This window comes from Rhineura floridana, chromosome 6, assembly GCF_030035675.1.
Source record: "Rhineura floridana isolate rRhiFlo1 chromosome 6, rRhiFlo1.hap2, whole genome shotgun sequence".
Taxonomy (NCBI): Eukaryota; Metazoa; Chordata; class Lepidosauria; order Squamata; family Rhineuridae; genus Rhineura; species Rhineura floridana.
Window position 1 is genome coordinate 149,131,778 of NC_084485.1, and position 20,077 is coordinate 149,151,854.

At 42.7% G+C, this 20,077-nt stretch overlaps 1 protein-coding gene across 2 annotated transcripts in view; it reads right to left on the minus strand.

The window, feature by feature from the left end:
• Positions 1–12,631, minus strand: part of RGL1 (ral guanine nucleotide dissociation stimulator like 1) — a 194,825-nt gene extending 182,194 nt beyond the window's left edge. The window contains exons 1-2 of one of the 2 annotated variants that reach the window (XM_061634056.1): positions 12,519–12,631; positions 10,773–11,084 (exon numbers count right to left, since the gene is read on the minus strand). The gene's annotated coding sequence lies outside the window, so the exon portion shown is untranslated. Of the gene's footprint in view, positions 1–10,772; positions 11,085–12,057; positions 12,239–12,518 lie in introns of those variants that run through there. The other variant, XM_061634057.1, reaches the window with a different exon arrangement.
• Between the last annotated feature and the right edge of the window lie 7,446 nt (positions 12,632–20,077).

A 20,077-nucleotide genomic window follows, 5' to 3' on the forward strand; every position in this document is an offset into this window, starting at 1 on the left:
ACTCCTCTAAGTCCACCCCTTTTCTGTGATTGGTCCATAATGACCATTTGCTTCTCCTGTGCATTTTCGGAAGAGTGCAGAAACATTTCTTTTTTTTTTTTATTCCCATGCATGTGCAGGTTTGTGGATGTGGTATTGGGTGGGAAGGAGACAGGGGGCTTGGCATATGACAGAGGATCACCTATTGCAGGAAAGTCCGTGGAATTGTGTCTGAGTGCACGGACGTTAATGCAATTGGTCATCAATACAGGAAAGCATATCGGGTTTTTGGTGGTTTCTAATGCGGATTTGTGAATTGCAAAGTCATATGGACGACAGTGAATTAATGAGGACACAAAGCAATAACATTGCAGATTATACAGTCGCATGGACTTAGTGCTTTTGCCTGACTGGAACAGGTCCTTGAACTGTGATCATGTTCCTTGCTTGCCTGGGTGGAGAGACAGGGGTGTGAGGATGCCTCTGGCTTTTGTGTGGCTAGACTGTAGCTTACTGCACTAAGGTAAGTATCACATCTCTTGCTCCATTCATTTTTGCCTCTGCCTCCGCCCACCACTGGCATGCAGCCCAGCCTATGAGGAAAGGTGGCCCTTGGGCTGAAACAGGTTCCCCGCCCCTGCTTCAGGGCTACTTTGGGACATTAACTGGCTTGTGGGTAAGCTTTTATGCTCACTTAATTTTCTTTGATACATTCTTAAAACAAATAATTGTTAAACCATTAGCGCTGTGGAAAATGTGGTATAAACACAGAATTGACTATGACTGTACAATGGGCAATGGTGAGCCTGTCCCCCACCCACCCAGCAATGATTTCCTCAATGGTGAGGAGACTATTTGGAGCCACTGCAATCACAAGAATCAGTGCAGAAAACTTGAACGTAACGTTTCTTCACATGATCCAGAACTGGGTTGGTACAGAAAAATCACCCCACTTATGTATTTTCAAGAGCAGACGTTTATGGCAAAATTCCGATGGAATTTCTCCAACGCACTAATCAGGAAGGGTTTACTTCAGGCCACTGATTTTGCCTGAAGTCCAATTGATCATTTACAGCAGAGTGGCTAACTTGTGGCCCGCCTGATGTTATTAAACTACAGCACCTATCATTCCTGAACAATGGACATTCTGGCTGGGGCTGATGGGAGTTGGAGTTTAAGAATAGCTTGAGGGCCACAGGTTAGCTCCCCCGACATATGAAGTGTAAGATGGGTGGGGGGGTGTCTCTCAGACGTTTTGAAGAGCAGCTTGAATCCCACACCCACAGTAAATGTGCTTCTACTTTTTTTTTTTAATCAGATCAGTTCCTCTCCTTATGCTCCTTTCCTAGTTTTAATCCTGAGGTGGGGGGGTGTTCTAAGGCTGCCACACCCCAGTACTGACATTCTGACTTGACTTCCAGTCACAGTCAAGCTGAGAGTTGGCTCTAGACAAATATAACAGAACACTGGTGAGTACTCATTATCGTGCCTCCTCAACGGCAGTGAAGGCAGGAAAGAAGGCGTACTTTGCTGCTTCCATTACATACTCATTACGCCGTCCAGCAGAGCTTTTCCAGGTTGTTTGGGGCCGTTTGCATTTTGGTGAAAAGAGGTGGTAGAACCAACGGTGGCTCGCTGTGACCTGTTTACAAAGCATTTTGAGGGTAAGATCGCTTGTATCCTCCACGACCTTGACTCCACTGTTATAGCAGATGAGTCTCAAGGAGTGTCCAGTACAATCTCTTGTTCTGTTGGGTTAGATGTGATCCAGTGAGTAAGGCTTGAGGATGTGGATAAGGTGCTTGGTTCTGCCCGAGCAACCACTTGCACTCTTGCCTCTTGCCCCTCATGGCTGATGGGCCAGGGAGGTGATCAATGCCTCCTAGTGAGGTGGGGTGGTCCCTGCCTGTTTAAAGGAGGCAGTGGTAAGACCACTCCTTAAGAAACCCTCCTTGGATTCAGAAAATCTAAGTAATTATCGACTGGTTGCTAATCTCTCCTTTTCAGGCAAGGTTCTTGAGTGTGTGGTTACAGATCAGATAAGGGTTCGCTTGGATGAAAACAGGGTTTTGACCTGGTTTTGGCATGGAAACTGCCTTGGTTGCCCTGTATGATGGCTTATGTCTGTCATGTGCCCCATGGAGAACATTTAGCAGAATTGAGAGAATCGGGGGGGGGGGTTGCAGATGTGGGAGAAGGGGCTGGTGAGATTATGGAGGAAATGCTTCCTGAAACCCCTGTCAACTCTGTGCCCAGTGGTTGTATTAGTGTTTCTGCCAAGGGAGGCCTCAGCAGCCCTCCCTCACCTGCGGTGGAGAATGAGGAATGCTGGCAGCTGGGCCCAGACTTATTCATAGAACAGCCAGCCCTTAATGAATCTGCTGGGCAATTCCAGAGATGAGGGGGAATCTCTCACAGTCAGAGCTGACAGTTTCCCCAAGGTCACACAGAGAGAAGAGACAGTTACAACTTGAGAAATTATCCTCTTCTCCCAGGAGAAGACCCTGCTTTGCTTCAAAGACAGGAAAGTGCTACATTTAGCTCGTGCAAATATGAGTGCCTGTCCTGCTCTCTGTTATTTGGAGTGTCTTGAGGACAGAGCTTCGTTGCAACAACTTTCCATTGTTTCTACCACATAGTTGCACATGCTGGTATTCGGTATTCTGATTCATGCCTAGTGTGATTTGATGCTACGCTCCTGTGCTGACCTCTCAAATAAAACTTTGTGCAAAACTGAGTCTTCGAGTCCTGAGTCTGCTTCTCTGGTCAGGAGCTAGGCCAATGGTAGGAGAGAGACAAGGGGAGGAACAAGGGGAGCGTATCCATATTAATTGTCCTTGAGCTCTCAGCAGCATTTGATAGCATCAATCATGGTATTCCCCTGGAACCACTGGCTGAGTTGGGGTGGTGGTGGTTCTGCTTTGCAATGGTTCCACTCCTACTTGGATGGTTGTTTTCATAGGGTGATGCTTGGGGAATATTGTTTGGCTCAGTGGAACCTTCAGTGTGGGGTTCTGCAGGGTTCAATATTTCCCCCTATGGTATTTAACCTCTATATGAAACCTCTGAGTGGGATCATCCAGAATTTTGGAGTATGTTGTCACCAATATGCTGGTGGCACACAGCTCTACTTCTCCTTTACATCTGCAGGTGTGGTAGTGGATGCGCTAGATTGTCTTGCTTCGGTAATGGACTGGATGAGAGCCAATAAACTGAAACTTAGGACTCATCCATACTTCCATTTAATGGGTAACGTCAGCCCCTTGTATCTCCATTAATTCACCCTCTCATCCATATGACATTCTCCTCCAGTCATAGCCTCCCTTTCCCCTCCCTTAATCCGGATTTCCTCATACCAGGTCTACTCCAAAAAGGAGAGAATGCGATTACAACCCATTGTTAAAGTGGGAGCCCAGGTGCTTTGACCTGCTGTTCCCATGTGAGTGGCACTAATTCCACCTCCTTCTTTTGTTGGCTTCCCTCTGTTAGCTGAGCCAAAACACAATGAGATGGGAAGACAGCAGCATCTCAGGGGCTGCCTTCTCTTGACTATCTCCCCACACCCATTTTGGCCACTGTGAGTGATGGTCAGCTCTGTGCTGGATGGGGAGGGAGGAGGGAGAGGGAATTTGTAAACAAGCCAAACACACACTGTTGACTCACGGAAGGAGGAGTGGGGGGAGCAGATGCAGGCAAACAGCAAAAGAGCAAAGTAAACAAAACACACCTACAAGTACGGATGGTTGGGGGGGGGGAATTAATTAAAATATGAAGGATCAAGATTGGACCACCAGGGGACAACATGGAATAAGAAAAACACGGATTTTTAGCAATTTTACACAACAGTATGAGTGAGCCAATACAGACAAGACTGAGGTACTGATAGTGGCTGGTTCCCTGGACCAGATGAATGGGATGTAACCTGCTCTGGATGGGGTCACACTCCCTCTGAAGGAGCGGTACATAACTTGGGGGTACTCTTGGATCCATTACTATTGCCTGAGGCTCAAGTGGTTTCAGGGGTGCAGAGTGCCTTCCATCAGCTTCGGCTAGTGACCCAGCTGCGCCCCTATTTGGACAGGAATAGCCTGTTGTCTACGCTCAGGTAACCTCTAGGTTAGACTACTACAATAAGTTTTGTGTGAGGCTGCCTTTGAAGACAGTTCAGAAACTGCAGCTGGTACAGAATTCAGCATCCAGATTGCTGACCAGGGTAAGTCAGTGTGAACATACAACACCAATTTTGGCAAGTTTGTACTGGCTACTAATTAGTTTCTGGGCTCAATTCAAAGTGCTGGTTTTGACCTATAAAGCCTTATGTAGCTCAGGACCCCATACCTCAAGGACCACCTCTTCCCATATGAACCAACCCAGACCCTGCGATCATCATCGGAAGCCTTTTTTCATGTTCCCACTCCGTAGGAGATTCAGAGCTGGCAACGCAAGAAGCAGCCGTTTCACTGGTGGTACCCCGGCTGTGGAATTCTCTCCCCAGGAAGGCACACCTGGCACCATCTTTATCCATTTTTAGGTGGCAGGCAAAGACCTTCCTCTACACCCAGGCCTTTGGCCCTTGATGACCTCTTTTAGTGGGGCAGGACTAGTATACCTGCCCTTATTTGTATTGATTGTGTTTGTTTTAATTTGGTTTTAATTGTCAGAGGATTTTTTTATATTTTATGGATTGTTATTTTAATTGGTTATGTAAGTTGCTTTGGGTCATCCGGTGAGAAAAGCAACCCATAAATATATATAATAATGATAATAACCACAACAGTAATAATTGTGTTTGTTTTAGATGGGGCCAGTTGTGCCTCAGAAGCGCTGGCCAGAGCCCTAAGAAACAAAGTGTTTCAGCCACATTAATCTATAGTATTCTTTGGCCAGAAATAATTTCTCCAAAACTGTATCTTTAATTCATGCTGGCTAAGGAGAACATTTCATGAAACTGCTGGCAGGAGCATCTTTTAAGCTTCATTAAGCTACAGGGGAGTAATTCTCTCACCACAATTTGGAGAGAGCCAAAATCTGAAATCATACTCTGATTAAGGTTAGCCATGAGGCCTTGGTTTTGGAATATGTGCTATGCGTTTCTTTTCCCTTTCGTTTAAGCCTTCATAGATAAAATATCCAGCATATACATAAGATCTGGTGGAGGAGACCCAGCATCTACCAAATCTGTCCTGGGAAAATCTGGCATAGCTGATAATAATTGGGTTCATACAAGGATAAAAGAAATTGTATTTTGCTTACTACTACACTCTTAGTTGTCCAAAGTCCCCCTATGCTTTTAGTTCATTCTCCTCATAGTATATGCATTCGTTTAAGAATGCAGCACAATTATCTTAATCACCAATCCCATCCTTACTCACACACACCAGTCCCGGCAAGGCCACATCAATGGTGGGAGGAGCTATACGACTTTGGGGTGTGGACCCAAATGTGGAGCCCTAGAGCCCCTGCCACCACATTTACCTTCTCCATGCAAGTCATGTATGAAAAGGGCTTGGGTAACTGGAGAAACCAGAAAGCAGAATATTCCATCTGTTGCATTCCACAGTGATACAGACATGGAGGCCATCTCACCAATTCTGCTACCAAGTGTATGTTTAAATGTGGGTAGGTGGGTGAGAGAAAAGGAGCCAGTTAGATGGTGACAAGATCTGTCAAGATCTTAACTTAGCATCAAACACAGACAGACAGCAGACATTGCAGAAGGCATCCCAAACTGCCTTTGAAAATGCCTTTCTGCATCACAAGGTATTCTTAATTGCTGATTTCAAATCCAGAGCCAGTCTTGTGAAAAATATTTCATGGACAGCAATTAGACTCTTCTTTCTTTTTCTTTTTAAAAAAATCTTGTTCCTGTACAACCCAAGTTAAGCATTTCTCTTTCTTCTTCTGTATTCATTTCATTTATAACAGCACATTCTTACGCTGTGCTATTTGTAGGCAAAAATAAAAAATAGGCAGATCCTGCAGATCCTTTAGACACAGCAACAACTGCATCCAGATGTCTTCTGCTTATTGCACACAACAACCCATGTCAACAGCCCACCCCCACCCTAAGCACATCCCCAAGCCTGGAAGTTATTGACTGAACTGACTGATACTACTCGCACCTGTTTGGCAATCTTTATCAAAGGAGCACAAAACCACATCAGAAAATAAACCTTCAAAGCAGAAAATCAAAAGAGCCATTACCAAACGCCACAAGAGGCAGAATTAATTTGTGACTGCACCATTGGTGTGTGTCCACTGCAAAAGCCCACCTCCACTGCAACAATATTTCCTTAATGGAAAAAAAAGGGGGGGGGACTTGAAAAGTTAACAATTAAATGCTTCTGTACCAATCAACAAAGCAGACTGGCCATTGCATTCCCCATGATTCTCTGCTTTGGTACTCCTTCCTTCCTCCCAATCGGCCTCTACTGAGCACAGATTATTTTGTTGTGTCTGTGCACGAGACATAACCAAGTCCTTCAATTGCTCCCCAACAAGAGACACAACAGAATTGTTGGCTCTACAAGGAGCCTGTTCATTGTCTCTGTGCATGAGTGACTGTTCTAGACTTTCCTGCTTCCATTAGGAGGCATGGCCAGAACTGAAATACAGGAACAGGAAGGGCATTCTTCTCAAGGAAGGCCATTCTTATGCTTATAAGTACAACTGCCAGAAAATAAATGTTCTTCAGCTATCCAGAAGTTCTGGGAAATATCCCCTTTCAGTGCAATCTTATCATTAAGTTAAGTCAGCTTAAGGATAAGATTCAGGGACGGCCCTATCATTAGGCAGAGAGAGGCACCTGCCTCTGGTGGCAGTTGCTGGGGAGGGGAAGCAGTGGTGAGAGATTGGAGGACAGAGCTGTTTGTGCTACACAGCCTGCCCTGTTTCCTCTACACTGCCCTCAGATGCAGCGGAAAATGGTGTCCAGCTGCCAGCATTGAAGTAAGATTCAACTGTCAGTCCAATTGGCTTTTGTTCATAGAATGGGAGGGAGATCACCATTTTGTCCTCTCCCCAGGTAGCAAAATGTCTTCAGCCAGCCTAGCTAGAATTGCAACTAAATCTGTAATACTGGCACAGCTCATAATCATGATGGCATAAATTGAATCTGTGTGAGCAATACTTCAATCAAAATTAGGCAGGAAAAACAGGCAGCAGGGAGGCAAACTTACTGCGACACCATTCATGTGGGGTTTTTTTAAGTGTAGACCAGGCATGGAGAGTCTGATTTGGACTGGGACCCAGTGGAGGAAGAAGCTTGGTTTTAACCTTTTGCCCCCTATTGCAGTCCTAAACCACTATTTGTCCTGGAAGGAAAGTTTCCATTGGGGAAGTATCATGAATCACAGCATGGGGCAACATTGCTCTGCCCCATATCTGAGCATCCTCCAGCCCTCCCCCACTGAGCATCCTGAGGAAAAAAATGGGTATGCAACACTCAATCCATTGCCAAAGCATGCCTTGTCCTCCCCTCGTATATGAGGGAACCTTCTGCTAGCTAAACAACTCTCACTTACTCAGCAAGTCGTATCAGTGTCTTCCACAAAGGGGGTTCAGAGCAAGTATGTAGTTTGCTAATGCCCATGTCCAAACCCAGACAACCCCCTACCATGCACCTGGATCTGGGGAGCATGGGCTCGGGGGGGGGCTTACTCTTTGCCCCACAGCTAAGGCTGACAGTCAGAAGTGCCACTGAAAAGGGAAAGGAAGGGAGGTGGGAAACGATCATGAAGACTCTTGCTGTGAGGATTCTAACTACCATCAAGGCAGCCAGCCATCTGCAGGAAGGACTGTGTGGCAGTGGTAGCTGATGCCCATTGGGACTGGTTTGGTGGAAGGCAGGAATACCAACAGCAGGTGGAGCCAGCACCAATAGCGGGCAGAGCATACTAGTTTTGCCCCCATCCTCCACCCTGCTGAGTTCTACACTGGGGCAATAATATGACTAAGGAGGAAGAAGCTGACTAGTACCACACTCCGGATATAAGAAGGCAGGCAGGTGGGGCTGGTTGAGGGGACACACTGAGGTTGGTAGGCAGTGCCCCATTTGCCCTAATGGATGAGCCTCCACTAGCGACAGGCATATTATATACAGTAGCCATGCTGGCTGGGGCTGATGGGAGTTGTAGTTTAAAAAAGTAACTTTTCCAAGCTCTGCCCAGTTGATCACTGCACTCTGCAGTGAGGGCCTCCTGCAGATACCATCTTATCATGAGGTCCGTTCCACATAACATAGGAAACAGACCTTTAGTGTGGTGGCACCTGCTCTTTGGAATTCCCTCCCCTTAAATATTAGACAGGCACCATCTTTTTGGCACCTATTGAAGATCTTCCTCTTTCAACAAGCCTTTTAAGTAGAGACTTTATCCCAGTCTGCGTCTGTGCTGGAATTGCTTTTTAAGATGTTTTTAAAACTTTTTAAAAAGATGTTTTTAAAGATACTTTGTTTTAATATATTTTAATAACTGTTTTTATGATGTTTTAGAGTGTTTTAGTGTTTCTGTTTGCCGCCCTGGGCTCCTACTGGGACAAAGGGTGGGCTATAAATTTAATTTATAATAATGATCATGATAGCCCTGATCATGGCATTGTTAGTTTCTCCTAGGCATATGCTTTGGGGAGGGTTTACTCTTTGTCTCACTGCCACAATTGTGGCATTGTTGGAGGACAGCACAAGAGGGTACTGGCCTACTGGAATGGTCCTCCAAAGCAGGCACTAGGTATTGGGGGGGGAGGTCCCGTTACGTTTGGTTCTAGGGTGGAAAATCTACATGCAGAAGCCTGTGCTTGCTGAGACTGAAAACAAATAAGTTTCTAAGATACCTTTCCTTTGAAATAGAGAAAAGATAGTGTAAAAATCTGTTTAAATAAATACACAAAGAAAGCAGCCCATTTTGAACTAGAAAAGCCACTTCCAGTGGGTACAAACAGAGAAGTGGTGTGGGGAAAAGGTGCTCAATCTTTTCTTCAAGTGTTTTCCTGCTCCAAAATGCCTCACCCACACACACATGCGTGCATGCACAGACTATACTGTAGACAGAGGATTTTGCATATGAGCTGCATATGCTTGCTCTTTTTAGGAACATCACCTTATTCCCAGGAAAATTAATAAAGTGGACATATATCGTACATGCATATATCAGACCACATAAATCATCAGAATCAAAGACTTAACGTGATTCTACATATGAACCTAAAGGTGAACATCTAACCTCATTTAAAAATTGAGTTATCTGGAACTTAAATAATTGTGTGCGTGTGGAAGGTTAGATAAGGAGAGCAGTCCTTGTAGCAAAAAGATTTACATGTGGAAGAGCGAAATGGTGCCTCACATACATCACTACTTCCTGGGCCTGATAATTATGGCAGCCTGCTACCTATGCAGAAGTCAAAATAGCATGAAGAAATTGAGTTTGATGTGGTCGGGCCTTCTCAAAACTGTGTGAACAGCTAACTAATGAAGTGGGCATATATCATACAGGACTCATGCACACATAACACTGCCCGATGTACTAGCCACAGTGCCCTGCAGGCTTGCACACTCCTTCCATCTCTTCAAATAAATGTCCCCTCTCTTTTCATTTTCAGAGTTAACCATGGCTAGCGTTACAGCTACACAGGCATTTCCACTAACCATACGTAGCTTCAACCCACAATTTGCAACTATGGACAGAAGAGTATTTACAAACTATGGTTTGGAGGACCAAACTACAGATGTAATCCTAACCATATGCTAGCTCAAGAAAAGGAAAAGAAGGGAGGGAATTTGCACAAGAAAGGAGAGGAAGGGGGAAGGACCACAAAAGCCTGTGAAGCATTTCTAATCTCCTAACCATGGTTAGGAGATTTGACAGCTGCACAAGCAAAAAAAAAAAGTAATGCTGTGAAAAAGGAAAATTACTATACGTTGAGAAAAATATGTGTTCTATAGCCAATTTCTTTATTTTTAAAGGAAAGCTAATAACACATAATCAAGAAATAAAAGTACTTATAAAGATGTTTCTGATCTGGCAACTCTACATCTCCTGCCTGTGGTCCAATAGACTGGGGAGACTTGGGTTTAAAATGTCATTAGATGGTGGCATCTTTGAGGAGGAGGTAAACCAGGAACTTCATGCCCCCCCTCCAAGCACAATAGTGCAATGTCAGGTCTGGGGAGGAGCCCAAACAGGAATTATCATCCAGAAGCAGCAAGCAAGTGCAATTCGTACTGACAGGGAATGTTCTGTTTGTTATCAATAACAACAACAGAATTTATATACCAGCCTTCATTTCAGGAAGAAATACTAAGGCGATTCAGAAACAAAGGCCAACAGTTCACAGTACAATAAAGACCAGCAGACATGATTGTGATGCACAGAATAATGTGGACCTCATGAGAAAATATCAGCCAGCTGGTCAGGATCCCTCAAAGCAGGAGAACTTTGAAGCACCACTGAATGAAACAATACATACCTGTACCTGACAGTGTGAAAGCATCCAGCTGTCAATTATTTCTGCTTTCCCCTTCCTTTCCTCCTGAGCTGTACAGAACCCATTGCTCTGCACTATAGTCTTCAAATCTCCATATCCATCCTCTTCATGCAGTTTAACAGACTGGTCTGTGCATGCAACATGCACTTTTTTTTAAAAAAAAGGAGCATGCACTGCATTGCAAATGGAGCCGTTTCTCTCCACTGTGTAATTGCTTGGAAGGAATTAAAACTGCATGTGTGGTAGATTATTACAGCAATAATGTTATCTGTTTATTTACACTTACATATAGAAAATGGGATCAAGCTACTCACAAAGTGAACGGAAGGGAAGATCTCCTTTGCCGCAATTTGATCTGACTGCATTCAAAACGGAGGCTGCAGCAAGCAGGATCGGCAAGCTTGAAATGCTTGAAGAGACAGACTCACATCCGCAGCCCCTTCGCTAGGAGGAAGACTGTTGAGGACTGTGTGTCCTCTTGCTTTGGGAGCATCAGGTAGAGTCCTGCACAGTGTCAAGGAGAACAGCATTCTTTGAAGCATCTGATGCTGGATTCTGCTAGCAAACAGCTAAGAATGAAATCCGACAGGTCCTTGATCTAGTCTCGGGTACCCAAGGGAAGGCATCTACACAACACAAAACAAGAAAGAAATGGGATAAAATTCTGTTCAGTGTGTAAATCCAGCTTTATGTCACGTGCCAGGGTTTTTTGGGTGAGAATGGTAGAATAGTTACATTTGTGGTCCTTCTGTTTTTTAAAAAATAAATATGTATTTTTATTTTTAAAATTCCATCCTGCCTTTCTCAAAAAAAGCAAACAAAACTTTTATTCAAACTGATAAACAAATGCAAACAACTAAAGCAAGCCATTAAGACATGAACAATAAATTGAACATGATAACATCAAGAAACAATGCAAAGAGTGGAAGCAGACCAAGTACACATTCAAAAAAGCCTGTTGGGAAAGAAAGCTGTAGTCTGCTCACCAAAGGCTGAGCAGTAATGGGGCCACGTATGACATTCTGCTGTCTCAATCCCACCACAGGGGGGGAAATACTGTCCCTTGTGCGGATGACACAGAGCACAGCTTTCAGAATGCTCTCAAGGTCAGGCAAATTCCTATGGATGTAGATGATTCTCTAAATATTCTGGGTCAGGCCATTTAGGGTTTTAACACTTTCAATTAAGCATGAAAATGAACTGACAACAATTGCAGATGGGCTCCTCTGGAGGAAAGCGCAGGATAATACTACTGGAATTACACATTCTGACCCACCAGATATATATATATAGTCACATGAAAATTTATTTGCATTTTCATGTGTTCTACCTAATATACACATTTTTTGCCATTTTCCCTAATACAATTAATTAGAAGCAGTTTTTCTGTCATAGTGGCTAGAGTATTTGACTACAACCTGGGAGACCAGGGTTCAAATCCCCACACAGCCATGAAGCTCACTGAGTGACCTTGGGCTAGTCACTGCCTCTCAGCCTCAGAGGAAGGCAATGGCAAACCCCCTCTGAATACCACTTACCATGAACACCCTATTCATAAGGTCACCATAAGTCAGAATCAACTTGAAGGCAGTACCTTACCTTAATATATGCTGTTTTTACTACAAAGTTTTTGTGGAAAATTGCCCTATAAAATTTAGAGAAGTATGAATTTAGAAGAAGAGTGGTGTTTCAGTCCACAAATTGGTTTAGGAAGTATGAACTAGGTAGGTTCACAATAAAATACAAACTGAACTAATTCCTCCCCTATCTCTAGCTGAGTCCCTCCATCTCTTCCTGGTTCTGTTGCAGCTGGACCAGGTGATTGGGAGCCCTGACACTCATTGCTGATATGACACACCCTTGCTGGGTGCCTCCTGGCCCAACTGGTGGGTGGCTGGAGCCTGGCTAAAGACAGAGCCACGGCACGGCATGGCAAGGAAACCAGGTCATTTAGATCGCTTGATGAGACCAACAGAATAAATAAGGAAGGTGGTGAGGGAGGACAGCAGAGCTGGCTGCTGGGGAAGCAGTGGTTATACAGCAGGGAGGGCAGCACATACCCAGTCAGGACTGGATGCTGCTAGGGTCGGACGGAAGCAGAAGGAGAGTCACTCCATCAGGCTGCTCCTTCTGGTGCTGCCTCACAGCAGCAGAGGGAAATATGGGAAGCTGAAGCTGGGCCACTCTCAGCTGTAGTGAGGGACCAATTATATCTAGCTCCTCCTCTCCCTGATGCTCATTATAGAAACAACTGTGTAACTTTAAAAATTGGTGCCTGCCTTTCTTTTCCTCATCTCTTTTTCCTTTTGTGCCATGTCTTTTATATTATAAGTCTGGCTTTTTGTTGATTTATGTAAGCCACTGCCAGGAGGCTATTGCCCTGTGGCTCCTCCGTTTAGACAAGCAAATGAACAAGCTAGGAAGTTTTTTTTTAATCAACTATAGCTTCCCATTCCATCCAAACAATGAGACTAGAGTTAAATACTTCTCAACAAATTAGGATACAAAGCCAAAGTCAGAAGGTAGCTTAATTTCCAACCTAATTCCAAAGCAGTTAACCATAGTCGTGCAGTTTTGATGAAATGGGAAACTATTGTTAACTGAAGATTTCCTGGCTTGTCAGCTTCCACAAAGCTCACAAGAGCATAAAGCTGATTCTTATTCCCGTTTATTACACCAAGATATGACTGTATAAATCAGCTCTATGTGAAGCTTCCCTTGGACTGTTTGGAGACTGCAACAGGGACATAATTTTGACTGGCACTCACTTAACAGCCCACCTGGATTGGACAAAACCAGATGACACCAGGAAGCCCACATGTAGAGTCTAAAGGCAATAGCTCTCTCTTGCTGGTGATCTCCAGCAACTAGGGTTGCCAGGTTCTTGGCCAGAGACTGATCCTGTATCTTTAGGAAAAAAGAAAGTCAGCCAAGTGGAGGTGTTCTTGCAACACCGTAATGAGAAAAACCACAAGGTGGAATCCTCCCTCCACAACTTTTAAAGATACAAAAGACTGCTTGGTTGCCAGGCCCGGCCTCCAAGAGGTCTTCTGTATCTTTAAAAGTTGTGGAGGGGGGAGGGAGAATTCCACCTTGTGGTTTTTCCCATTACAGAGTTGCCAGAACACCTGCACTTGGCTGACCTTCTCTTCTTCTAAAGATACAGGATCAGGATCAGGCCAAGAACCTGGCAACCCTACCAGCAACTGGTATTCGGGGGCATGCTGCCTCTGACCATGGAAGTTCCATACAATCATCAGGTTAATAGCCTAGACAGACCTATCCTTCATGAATTTATTTAAATACCTTTTAAAAACATCTAAACCCATGGCTATTACATCATATTGTGGCACTGGAGTCTATAAATTATGCATTGTCAGACTTTATACAGCTTCATTTATCTGTTAGCACCTTCCATACTATGGTTGAAAGGTGAACTGGCTGTCATCAGCATATTGATAGCACCCCCAGTCCCAATCCCTAGGATAACTCTTACAGGAATTTTCTGTGAATGTTAAATAGCATGTGGGATGCAATTAATGTATTGTCTTTAGGCTTCATTAATTGGAAATGTTTATATTAAGCAATGATTTTCTCATAAATTACTGTTTATAACGAACTGGGCTTTTTGTTCTTGTATTTCTGACGTGTTACTGTTTTTGGTACTATGTTTGTTATGGTTCTCGTTGCACTTTGAGCTCAAAAATCAAATTTTAAAAAATGCTATTGTTACAGACGTTGGGAATCTATCAAGAACATGCCCTAAACAGATTTGAGAATTTGCAAACTCTCTCTCCCCCACACACAATCCAAAGTAAAGAGCTTTGCACTGCACGATTTATGGCCCCTTATTGTTCCAAGCACAAAGTTGTTACATTTGGTCTGAAAGCTGGACACTGACAAATTATGTAACAAATAACCAATCATTCCAACAATAACATGTTTATTGCTCTGCAATCCCCCTTGTAAATATGTACGAAGGAGTCCAGTAAAAATGCTGTAGATGAGTTAAGGAAACCATAAAGTTCAAGACTACTTTCTTGTACCATAAACTAAATGATATGGCATCCCAACATTTATCTCCCTAAGCAGTAGTAAAGTACATATTTATTTATTTTATTTTATTACATTTATATCCCTCCTTTTCTCCAAGGAGATCAAGGTAGCATACAGACATGGGTCTCCTCTTAATTTTATCCTTACAACAACCTTGTGAAGTAGGTTAGGCTGAGAGAGAGTGACTGGCCCAAGGTCACCCAGTGAATTTCATGGCCGAGCAGGGATTTGAAACCTGGTCTCCCAGGTTCTAGTCCAACACTCTAACCACTACACCACACTGGCATAATTTAGCTTATGGTACAAGAAACTTACAATTACAGATACTGTGCAGAAAAAAAAAGATGTAAATTGTGTACAGAATGGAGCCAGGCGAGCAGCTCTCAAACTGCATCCAGGGACCACCATGATGACAATAACAGAGGAAAACGCTGACGTGCCAGGTTTCTTTAAATTTTCCATCGCACATGCTGAAGAACCAGCACACTTTCAGCATTGAGACTACACTCCTATACAACTTACCTAGGAGTAAATCTCACTGCCTCAGTGGAGCTTACTTCTGAGTAGACATATATAGCATTGCACTGTTAGGTGACAAACAGCTTGCTTTCAGCACTGCAAGCAGCTGCAACTATAATGTCAAAGGACACTGTGACGCTTCCTTCCCTGGCTCTCCCTGTCAGGTTCCTACCTGCTCATGGTTACTGCCTGTCACTAGGCACCACCAGGGACTCCACCAGTCCGGACTGTCCTCTCTTATGGTTTCTCTCCCCGCTCTAGCACAGATCTCAACAGATCCCCCTGCTAGGCAACCACCAGTAACGTCCCAATACTAGTATTCCCAGAGACTCTGAATACTGGTATTGTTATTCTCTTCACCGCTGCCACCATTTGTTACAGTTCCCCTTCAGCCTTGGTCATTACCTTACCCTCCCTTCTGGTCTGTGAAACCCCAGCCAAGGATCAGGCCTTTGGTAAACCAAATTAAGTATTTATTACAGATAACAAAGCTAACAAGATTAACAAGATTTCTTCTTAAGGCACATAAGCATATGGTTTTACTCAATACTAATCCGAACTCCACCTCCCTCCTTCTTCACGCTCTCCTGGTAAACAACTCTCTAAACCCCACCAAGCAACCCACTCCTTCTCTTCCCCCCCCCGATTCCACTCTCACTCTTCCTTTTATACATTCAGCCATTTTAAACACTCAGCCAATCATCTCGCATTTTACTGCCCATTCACTCCCCCTCTTTCACTCCACTCTAGATTACTCTAGATGATGTTCCTATATTAATGTATATATGGTAAGTGTTGTTGTTTTAGAAGATACATGGTAAGTCTCAGAAGAGAAGAAAGACCAAGGAGGAGGTGGCAAGCTCTTATTATCCCTGAATCATTGGAGGGTTGACAATTTTACACAGGGTTTGGTGGGTGAGAGAGACTGATGCTTGAGGCCAACTTCAGAGCTCTGGTTGGTTGGTTGGTTTATTTAATCAATAGGAAGGGACAGAGAACGGGAGGTGTCTTCTACAATGACTTTCATACAGAAAATAATTCCATATGAATATCCATTTTAGGCCCATTTGATATGGATCCAAAACTGGCAAACAAATTTAATTTCTCATCAAAACATTATAGTTTAACTGAAAATAATGTAGGTTAATTTTAACAGTCAGTGCTGGAGTTAGTTTACTCTCCCATTTTTGTGCAAACAAACTGTGATGAACAGATTCATTCTATTTTTGTCTTGTTTCTCAGGCCCTCCAAATATGATCACCAAATAATACATAGGATTGTAAATGTCTCTCACTTTTTATGGTTTTAGTAATCGGTATCCAACTGACATTAATTACTGAACTAGATGGGGAGAAGAAAACCAGCATTCTGATCTCCTCACCTCCAGCAATCTGCATTTATAATCTCCCCATCTGCTTGAGCCTCCAAGACAGCATAAAACAACAGAACAGAACCTTAAAATTTATTTTTAACAAACTTAGCGTAGGATGATAGTCTCATACTTTGTTCCTAAAGTATTCCCAAACTCTGGTCAGAGTTTTGCTCCATACATGTTGATTATTATCCCTATAGCCAAAGATTTCCTGAACAGTTCCAGTATCACAGTTGAGAATCAGCCATTACACACCAAATCATTACCATTAACAAATTTTAAAAAGCAGTAACCAATGACACTCCAGTATCATAGGCACTTCCTGTCCATTTCCCCAGGTCAAAAAGACTGCAGTTTATAAAGAGAGCTGTTGCTTCATCAATGAAACAGCTCGGACTTCCCAGGAGGATCGCTCCGCCTGTGCTGCCTCTAAGATGGGCTCCTGTCTTAGATGAAACTTTTTCAGTTTTAAAACTAGTCAGAAGGGTTTTTTTGACTGGGAAAAATTTCTTCCAGATAAGGAAGAAACATAGAGATTTTCCACAGAGCTTTGTTGTGTTTGTTGGAGACTGGAATTCATTAGAATTGTCTGTGAAAGAAGGTCTTCCAGCAGCTCGGACGGAGCTAGGATTTCTAACTAGCTCAACTGATTAAGTGAGACTTTTTTTTCTTCAAAGAAAAACGGATTAACAGGCAAGCATTCTCCTGTCTACTTATTATTATTTTGTTATCAATACAGCTAAAGAGATTTGTCAAAGAATCAGCAATTAAGAAACCCTGGGTGAGTCATAACTTTCTCTTTTATTCACGGAACTAAGGGGAAGAAAATAGAAATAGCTTATCTTTATTTTTATTGCAAAAAGCTGGCATGGAACTCAGCATTATAAAGATTACAAACGGATGAGGGGTTTCTAATTTGAAGAGAATTTTTTTTTTTGATTTATAAGACTTTTGAGTAATATATGTCTGGGACTATTTTTTCCGGTCTACTTTTTGTTTTGTTTTTTTGTTTTTTTTGACGAATCTGCTCATTCTTTCTGCCACTAATTATTTGGATGCTGTGAACTAAAGTTGTTTTTGCACTTCTGGACATGTAAGAGATAAGGCAGTTCGTGCTGTCTAGAGGGTGACGTCAGCTGGCTTGAAAGATTAACTCCTTTGTAACTGGATAAAGAAATAAACTGTTCTTTGCTTGGGATATTAGAAATTGAAGGGGTTTTGTTCTTTTGGTTTTCAGAATGACAATCAAGAAGGTGGTTGAGATCATGGATGTACAAGAAGGGACTTTCTCTTTAGATATGTTTCAGAAAATAATGAATGGGATTAAGCTAACAAAACAAGAACTGAGTCATAACAGACAAGTGATGAAAATTGAATTTGGCAAAATGAGACAGGAGCTGAAAGAAATTCAGGATTCTATGAGAAAGGAGAACAAAGATAAATCTGGAAATCCAAAAAAGGATGAAAGAAAAATTAAAGGGAAGGTTCAAACTATGGAGATTGGATTAAATATGGACTTGGAAAAAGATTTGGATTTCCTGGCTGTGATGGATCCTGGAGACAAATATTACTGTTTGGAACTCAGCGCTGTCCCTGAAGGAATTGGTGAAGAGATTGGAGATAAAGATATCATCGGTTCGAAAAAATTCCTGGACTGGAAGGATTTAATGGAACTTGAAATGGAGAAAGTTTACAGAATTAATTCTTGTTTTGTGACAATGGAAAAACCTTCAAGAGATGTGCTAGTGCATTCTGTAAAAAAGAGGAACAGAGATGCGGTTTTGCAACAATACTTCAGTGATACATTCGGAATTGATGGCAAGGAAATATTTGTGATGAAGGAAATTCCTATCAGACTCTTATTATATGACTATGACAGCAAGATTATTGGGTGCGCAAAGATGGAAGATGGAAGATGGAATCAACACAGATAATGGAAGAAGAGCGATTTGAAATTACTGGACTTAGTAGACTTGATGAGTTGGATTAATTGACATGTCTATCTAGAAAAAAATTGATGGACATATATCTCAAGGATTGGAAACTTCTCTTTGACTTTTTGTGGAAGAATAAAATGATATGATGTTAATGAGATTTGATACCAACTAAGATAACCGCTGGAGGAAGGTGATTTTATAATCTATTAAGAGACAGGCTTGTTATATATTATAGACCTATAGCTGAACTACGACAAATCGGAAGTCAATAGTTTTTTTTCTTTTTTTTAAATTGTATTAGTTTTTTTTCTTTTATTGTATTAGTTATTAATTTGTGTTTTTTCTTTTTGTATTGTTTTGATTTTGAAAATTTGAATAAAAATTAATTGAAAAAAAAATCAATGAAACAGCTCGGACTAGGAGCTTAATATAGGAGCTAGAAGCTCCAACTCTTTCTGGCTGTTAGCCAGGCCCTGATCCACAGAGGTGCTTCTATGAGCTTCCCTCTCCTTCTACGTAACCTCACACACAGGTAGCTGAGTACTTGGGTGGGAGGTAGGGTTGCCAGGTCCATGGCCTGAGACTGATCCTGTATCTTTAGGAGAAGAGAAGGTCAGCCAAGCGCAGGTGTTCCTGCAACACTGTAATGGGAAAAACCACAAGGTGGAATTCTCCCTTCCCCCTCCACAACTTTTAAAGATACAGAAGACCTCTTGGTTGCCAGGCCCAGCATGCGTGCCATCAACCAAGATAGCGGCAGAGGCTTCAACCCCTTAGGGAAACCTCGGCTGCTCTCTTGAGTGAGAGCAACCCTGGGCGCGCAGTGCATGCAGCTGAAAAATCAGCACAGAGAAAGGTAAATAGAGCAGGGGAATGATGGGCGGGTTGGGAGCTCCCGCCCTGCGATCCGCAGTACCAATCCTGCTGCAAATCACAGAAGGGGAGTGCCGGGGCCTGGGGCAAGCTGGTGCCCAAGGGCCCCGGCATGCCTGGGGCCGGCCCTGATGTTCTTGCCCTGCAAAACAGATTTACATAAATCATTGTCCCAGTCAATAGTCCCATTCATCTTCTTATTTAGCAATGGCAAGGTTTTGTTGCTATTAAAATAGATGTTCATCTGCTACAGTGTTCCGTCTCCAACAGCAGTCAAATAGATGTCCATGAGAAACTCATATTTAGAACATCATTTTCTGTTGCATGCCCTCATTATCTGGTAATCAGATATACCGCCTCTAAATGTGGAGATTAGATTTGGCCATCATCATATCTAAAGCCACTGATAGATACATCATTACTGATTTTGCCCAGTTCTTTTAAGAGTTATCTACTCTAAAGATGATCACCACAACCTTTAATAGTTATGAATTTCACATTCTGTATTTTATATATATATTAAAATATGTTGATTTAGAAAGTGGTGGACAAGAAAGAGAACTTGTCTGTAATTAACTTGTCTGATCTCCTAATGAAATGAACAGGTACAGGGGATGTTGGGCACATTAGAGCACTTTCTATTAGCATGGGACAACAGAAAGGACCAACTTCGCCTTGCTAACATCACACATGGACTAAAAGTGCACCCCAGAACACGTGGCCCAAATTTATGTGAAAAGAGTTCCATATAAAAGTAAATTTGAAAATCGCAGCACAAGATCATTAAATAACACATATTTAGCGCTTTGAAAACTAAGAATACTATATAAATACTCTGGATTATTGACTTTCATGTATACTT